The sequence below is a fragment of the Hakea prostrata genome, chromosome 6, assembly GCF_041222555.1.
Source record: "Hakea prostrata isolate BN-2017 chromosome 6, UWA_Hpros_2, whole genome shotgun sequence".
NCBI lineage: Eukaryota > Viridiplantae > Streptophyta > Magnoliopsida > Proteales > Proteaceae > Hakea > Hakea prostrata.
This window is the reverse complement of record NC_142605.1, coordinates 17,454,494-17,460,646: the sequence shown is the minus strand read 5'-3', so window position 1 is coordinate 17,460,646 and position 6,153 is coordinate 17,454,494. Positions and strand designations below refer to the sequence as shown.

Genomic DNA, 6,153 nt, shown 5'->3' with positions numbered 1-6,153 from the left:
ACAACCACTATCTGCTCAATCATCCTTGCTCTGCATTCTAACTCTTATCTGCTCAATCAACTTTCCAAAGATGAACCATCAAATCTCACTATCTTAGCTTAGTGGGAAGTACTACAACCAATTCGTCTAACTAAGAACAAGGAGGATAGTACAAATGGCACGAAAAAACCTATCTGAACTTACAATTAGTGAAGCTGTCCTTTTCAATGAGGGATTTATGGTAAGCTTAACTAAAAAGAATTATAGCATCAAAATAATGACACTGGGTATAAGGAACCAGAAAGACTCATCCCACAACATCAGTTGCCCCCAGTACACCCATCCTCACTGGTTCCTTTTCAATTTTAAAACAAAAAGTACACAACCTTAAAATCTTAATTTTGGAAGGCCTGATGCATTCCATTATAGTTCTTTCACAATCACCAATGCCCATGATGTATTTGTAGCTGAAGTTCCTAATGTTGCCGCCATACTTGCCAAGTAATTTGCTGCCAAATTCATTTCCCCGGGAAAATTTTCGATTCAATGCTCTCTAAAAAGGATAGCACGCCTGTCCATGCCAAACGTTACTTTGTAAAGATCATATATAGTTGCTGGTAAAATATGAAATCCGGTCAACCTAACAACTACTCAAATTTGAAGGATCTTATTTTTATTTTATTTTATATTCTTTTTTGTGTAGGGGAGATCTTACTTGAAGTATGTGAAGCCATTTCAGATTCTCAGCATCTTCTTCATTTCATCAGATGTTTATATGCTCTAGCTTTATCCTAAAGCTGCAAAAAGATAGGTTGAAAATATTTTTGCAATCTAATGGACCATTAGAAAACTTACTACGTTTATATAGTTGAATAATACAGTTTAATAAAATACTTACAAAGTTCCTATAAAAAGAATGGTATCAAATGATGAGTTGAGCAGCTGAAGGCAGGGTTGTCTTATTCTCCTTGTCTACCTATAGAGGGAATAGAGTTAGTTTTTACCATTTTCCATTTCATCGAATTTATTAATGCCATACAGTAGATTTAGATCCGAACATACACCAAAGTTTGGTAGACATTGTATGAGAAGGGGCATGCTACTTCTAAACTGCACAACCTTCAGTTGAACTTCATTTATAGGACCCAATGAGAAATAGTACCTCAGAATAAACCTAAAAACAGAAATAAGAATAAGAAGTTCGAAGCTGGCAAATGGTTATTCTTCAGAAACCAATATTTAGCATCAAGGATAACATGCTTGTTGTCATAGTTCATGGGTAGGGACAAGGCACAAGGTGCAGTTCTTGGTGAACCATCCAAAAAGAGCTTATGGAGTAATGGTAGGAGGTAAGCAATTTTCTCTCCAGAGCCAGTTTTTGCCCGAGCAACAATATCCTTGTCGTCCTATACAATGTCATGCAGTGGAAAATAACAAAAATAAATTACAAGAAGCAATAGAGAAGCATAAAAACCCAAATTTCAACCCAACCATCTAATAGGTGAAGTCAAAGTAGCATTGGAAAAATACGGTAATGGGGCTGATCAAATTTGGATATCATAGGCTATTTGAAGGTTTAAGAAACAAAGAACAATTTAAGAACTAACCTACAACACAACACTAGAGCAATAAAGAAAAGCAAAAAGCTTGGCAATGTTAATACAATGAAACCATCGATCAATAAGGCTGACCAAGAGAAGCTATGTTTTGAGTTTCAAATAAAGGGAGAATGAAACAAGCCTAAAATTACAAAAACACATACCTAAGAGATGTCAGAGAGAAGACTTATCAAGATGAAGTCCTAGAACACCAAAATTTCTTGAACCCTACCTACAGCAAGTGACACGATCATCCAGGAATGTTTGATTTAGGAATGATAAGTTTGAGGAAGACAACATTCGATACTTCTAACTTCTTGATTCTCGAAGGCATCACTAGCTAAAAGAAACTACATCTACAAAGCAGAATGATTCTTTGACTGATTAAAAAGTGACAAAGAAATAACATTCTGTTTGAGACGATAAAACACAAAAAGTTATTGAAATATCTCTGCAGCAGGTATGGGAGACTGCTTTAGGATTTAATGTCAGCATGAAAAGAGGTTCTAGTTCTGAAATATCATGATGGCTTTCTCCTTACTCTCTATTCTTCATATAGAACATGTCTAACATGTTCTTACAAAGGCGTTGACAACATTTGTTATTGGCTTGTTCGTGAAGAATACAAGAATGAAGTGCCTTACCAAATGCTCATCACATGTTCTTCCATTCTCAGAGAACATAAAAACACCATAAAAGTTCTCCCAGAAGGCAATAATGTTGTCATACAATGCACCTGCAACATTCTAGCTGTAGTGGCTTTTGCATTTCCATTATCATTTTTTACAAATGCACTTGCAAGTATTTGCTTGAAAGAGCATGAGATCATTTAGTTAAGAATGGATATGAGACTAACGAAAAGAAAGACTACACAAATTGCTAATGATGAGTGATTGTTTTTGTTGGTGAGAAAGATTTCCAAGCAGGGGAACAAAAACACTTTGAATGAAATTTGTGATTCAAACTGGATGCATTCTTAGTTTCAATATCAAGTTTTATACTATGTCAAAGAAACGATCAATAAAAACTTGGTGGATCCGATCCATCTTATAAATATTTAATTGTGGTGCTTTTTTCTAATTAGAAACACCACCGTACATTAAAAATTGAGTTCTTAGTACTTCTCACCAACAAGAGTTGTGGGTTTATTACCAGTTAAGCAATAACCAATCCACCTGCAACAAGAGTGTTGTCAACTAGACCTGCAGATTGATCTAAAATGCAGCCATTGGAGTTGGACCTGATGTTGTCAAGGTAACACAGAACGTTACAACAATGATCATCATAAGGAGCAGGAAACCTGGTTGCGAGAACATAAATAGACAAAACAAGGGTCCATTGAAAGTATAGCACCAGAAAAAACTGAATTCATCACTTAGAAGTAGAGTTAGTCATGGAATCACAAACAGAGTAGGGAAATAAGTTTCAGAATAGATTGCAAAAAGTGAATTCGTCACCTAGAAGTAGTTTATCAAGTTTTTTCTTTCCTTTTCAACAAAAATAAGTCACAGAGGCTGTTTAAGGTCCTTAGTTAAAGAGTTTAAACCATTCCAATTGAACTGGTAAATAAAGTATTAATTATTTTTGCTGAGAGGCTGTTTCGATGCCTTGAGCTCAAGCTATGACTGTGAATTACACCAAGGCCTATCCCTTTGGTCTTCCTTTAGTCCTAGTAAATACACTTCTGCTGCAAGTACATTGGTATGAACAGATTTAATCATTTGAGGTAAAACATAACTAACTTAAACTTTATGGAATGAAAGGAGGGCCCTCAATTATAATTTTGCCGAAAAGAAAGAGAATCCCCAATAGAACTTCAAAAGTCTATATTTTATTTCTTTTAAATGAACATGTTCAGCAAGCACACAAGATCATTGACACTACTGAATAGTTGGAAACTGTTTAGTTCATCAACGAAAAACAAGTGTGATACAATACACATCTTGCAAAGTAGGTGATCACCTACCCCAATTGCAAAGCTCAAGATCCAATGGGGGGGGGGAGGAACTAGCTTGGGTTTCACATGTCTCGACCAGCACGGATTACATCACCAACAAGAAACATTAATTGGGAAGTCGTAATAGGCCTAGAAAATGAAATGAACTATTAGAGAAGTACATTGTAAATAAACTACACTAAGGAATGACAGTGTAACAAGATCTACATAGACAAAACTCATATTCACAACTACCCTCAAGTATTCACATAGACAATCCGGTTTCCTTGGGATCAGGTTGAATTGTTGATGTTACTATAGCAAACTCAAGTAAAAGGAAGCTTTTGAGAGAGAAGTGACCTTGTAAAATTTGCAAAGATTTTTGCTTTGAAGAGTTTCCTCACCAAAATAGTATAGACAATTTTCTAGATGGAGAAAAACAAATTTGTAGTTCCTATAAAATGTGACATTTTGAAAATAGTCTTTTTGAAAATAGAGTCTTCAATTCATCTCTAGCCAAACAAACACAGATAATTTGAAGATATAAGGAAAGAAAACAAAATATACTTTCTTTTCTCTTCTTTTTTAGTAATTTCTAGACAACCAAGCACAACATTTTAAGGTAGTTTGAATGGAAATAAAGTTCCAATTGGAGTAACTTAAAGAAAGTACTGTGACTGCTGTGAGTCATCTTGTAGGGTTTAAGAGCCTTCTACGAAGTCTCCTAGGTCTAAAATGTGGCTAGACGAACTGCTTTGTTAACAAAAAGGAGACGGGATCAAATCTCACTTGGATTTAACTAGTTATAAATTCAAAAGAATAATAATTGGCAACACTCAAAATTGTTAGCTGTCAATGGCCAAAGGTTTGATGATGTTGGCCTCTATGATATGCCAAAAATAGGTAATTTTGGCATTATGGGTTATGTCAAATTTTTTAATTAAACAAGATTAATCTAGGTTTGACACAGAAAACAATTTTTATTTTATCTGAAACAATAATTTCATCACGTTTTCTTTGTAACTCACTTAACCCTAACAAACTATAAAACTAATGCAACAAAAAATGAACAATATAATTATAATATATAACAAACCACATTTTATAAAAATCTTATAAAATAAATGTTTGAGTCTCTGTATGGCTATGAAAGAGAAGTGATTAAATGCTACTTTGTAATTTTGTACATAAGTGTAAAGATAACCCCTTTGATTTAATTAAGCCTACAGCATAATCTTTGCGACTTCCTTCAACTTCAACTATGTTTTTTAAATTCCAGAATAAGAAAGGGAGGATGATTCAAATTGATATCTAAAAAAATCTCATTTAATAAGATTAAAACCAAATAACTATTAATGCTTAGCACACTATTTAAAGCAAGAAAAGTTACAGAATTCTTTTTATAGAATAATTAACTCTCTTTTTTTCCCATAAAATAATTACCTTCAATGAAAGAAAACCACTTTGTTGTTTACAATGAAATCTTCAATCGTCCAACATCTATGAATGCCAGAAAAAAAATGTTTAGTTTTGAGAAATCAAATAATGTAAAGTAAAAGGTTGATCACAAGTGCTTTTACCTAATTTAAGGAGTAGTCTCAAATGAGTTACTTTAATCCCCATTAGTCAAATGATTTATCAATCAAAACTAATGGAGTTTACCATCATGCGGGTCACCTAGAGTAATCTTCCTGAAAATGCTCCATGAGATATTGGTCGAGAAACAAGTAGCTCTTTTGATACTTGATGCATTGTTGGACGAGATCGTGGATTACTGCATAAACATGCAAATGCTACTCTCACAATAGAAATTAGATCATTCGCAATATTCTGATTTGATGGAAAGGTGAGGCGTGGGTCTAATATGTCCCCCAATAATATCTTTTGACCAAATGGCGGTGTTAGAGATGAGATGAGCTCCGCTGGATGACTTCCCATAATTATTTCCAGTGCAACTACTCCAAAACTATATACATCACATTTATCAGTTAACGCCATGGTGTAGGCAAGCTCTGCAAGAGGGGAACAAAATATTGTGGTAAAAATGTTCAAAAACAAATTTAGAAACTACTTATTCAAGAAGAATTTAAGAACTTATTATTTAGGGATAATTACTGTTGCCCCCCTGTAGTTTGATTTTATTACTAATAAAACCCTGTTCTTTACGAAATTACTACTGCCCCCCTTCCTTATAACGGTGTTAAGTAGCCGTTAAGTTTGAATATGTAATGTCTAATTTGCCCTTCATTAAAATTAAGAAATCAAAAGACGATGCTACCCCATTTATAGAAACCAGATTAAATGTCAATTTTACTCTAAGCTTCATTTATTTCGAATTAATGGAATGGGCAAAATCCAAATCCGATTTGGTTTCCCACCTTCACTAAACTTCATTTATTTTGAATTAATGAAATGAGCAAAATCCAAATCCAATTTGGTTTCCCACCTTCACTAAACTTCATTTATTTTGAAAATATTTTAAGTAATATTCAGTTTCCAATTTGAGTTGAATTCAATTTTCCTTCCTCTTCGGTTTCTATTTGAGTTTTATTCAAGGGATAATTACTATTGCCCCCTCATACTTTGGTTTTATTACTAATAAAACCCCCTTCTTTGTGAAATTACTATTGCCCCCCTCAC

The 6,153-nt window shown here is 33.9% G+C and overlaps 1 long non-coding RNA gene across 4 annotated transcripts; it reads right to left on the bottom strand.

Annotated features, from left to right (window-relative positions):
* Nucleotides 1–407: 407 nt before the first annotated feature.
* Nucleotides 408–5,194, bottom strand: LOC149012400 (uncharacterized). 4 transcript variants are annotated; one of them, XR_016174098.1, is made up of 6 exons: nucleotides 5,094–5,194; nucleotides 4,957–5,013; nucleotides 2,730–2,817; nucleotides 878–1,385; nucleotides 695–776; nucleotides 408–550 (listed from the first exon to the last, which is right to left on the bottom strand). It is a non-coding gene; the product is annotated as an uncharacterized LOC149012400 (long non-coding RNA). The 4 variants fall into 4 exon arrangements; XR_016174096.1 differs by having other exon boundaries at nucleotides 695–1,385; XR_016174099.1 differs by lacking the exon at nucleotides 408–550 and having other exon boundaries at nucleotides 559–955; nucleotides 1,042–1,385.
* Nucleotides 5,195–6,153: the final 959 nt, after the last annotated feature.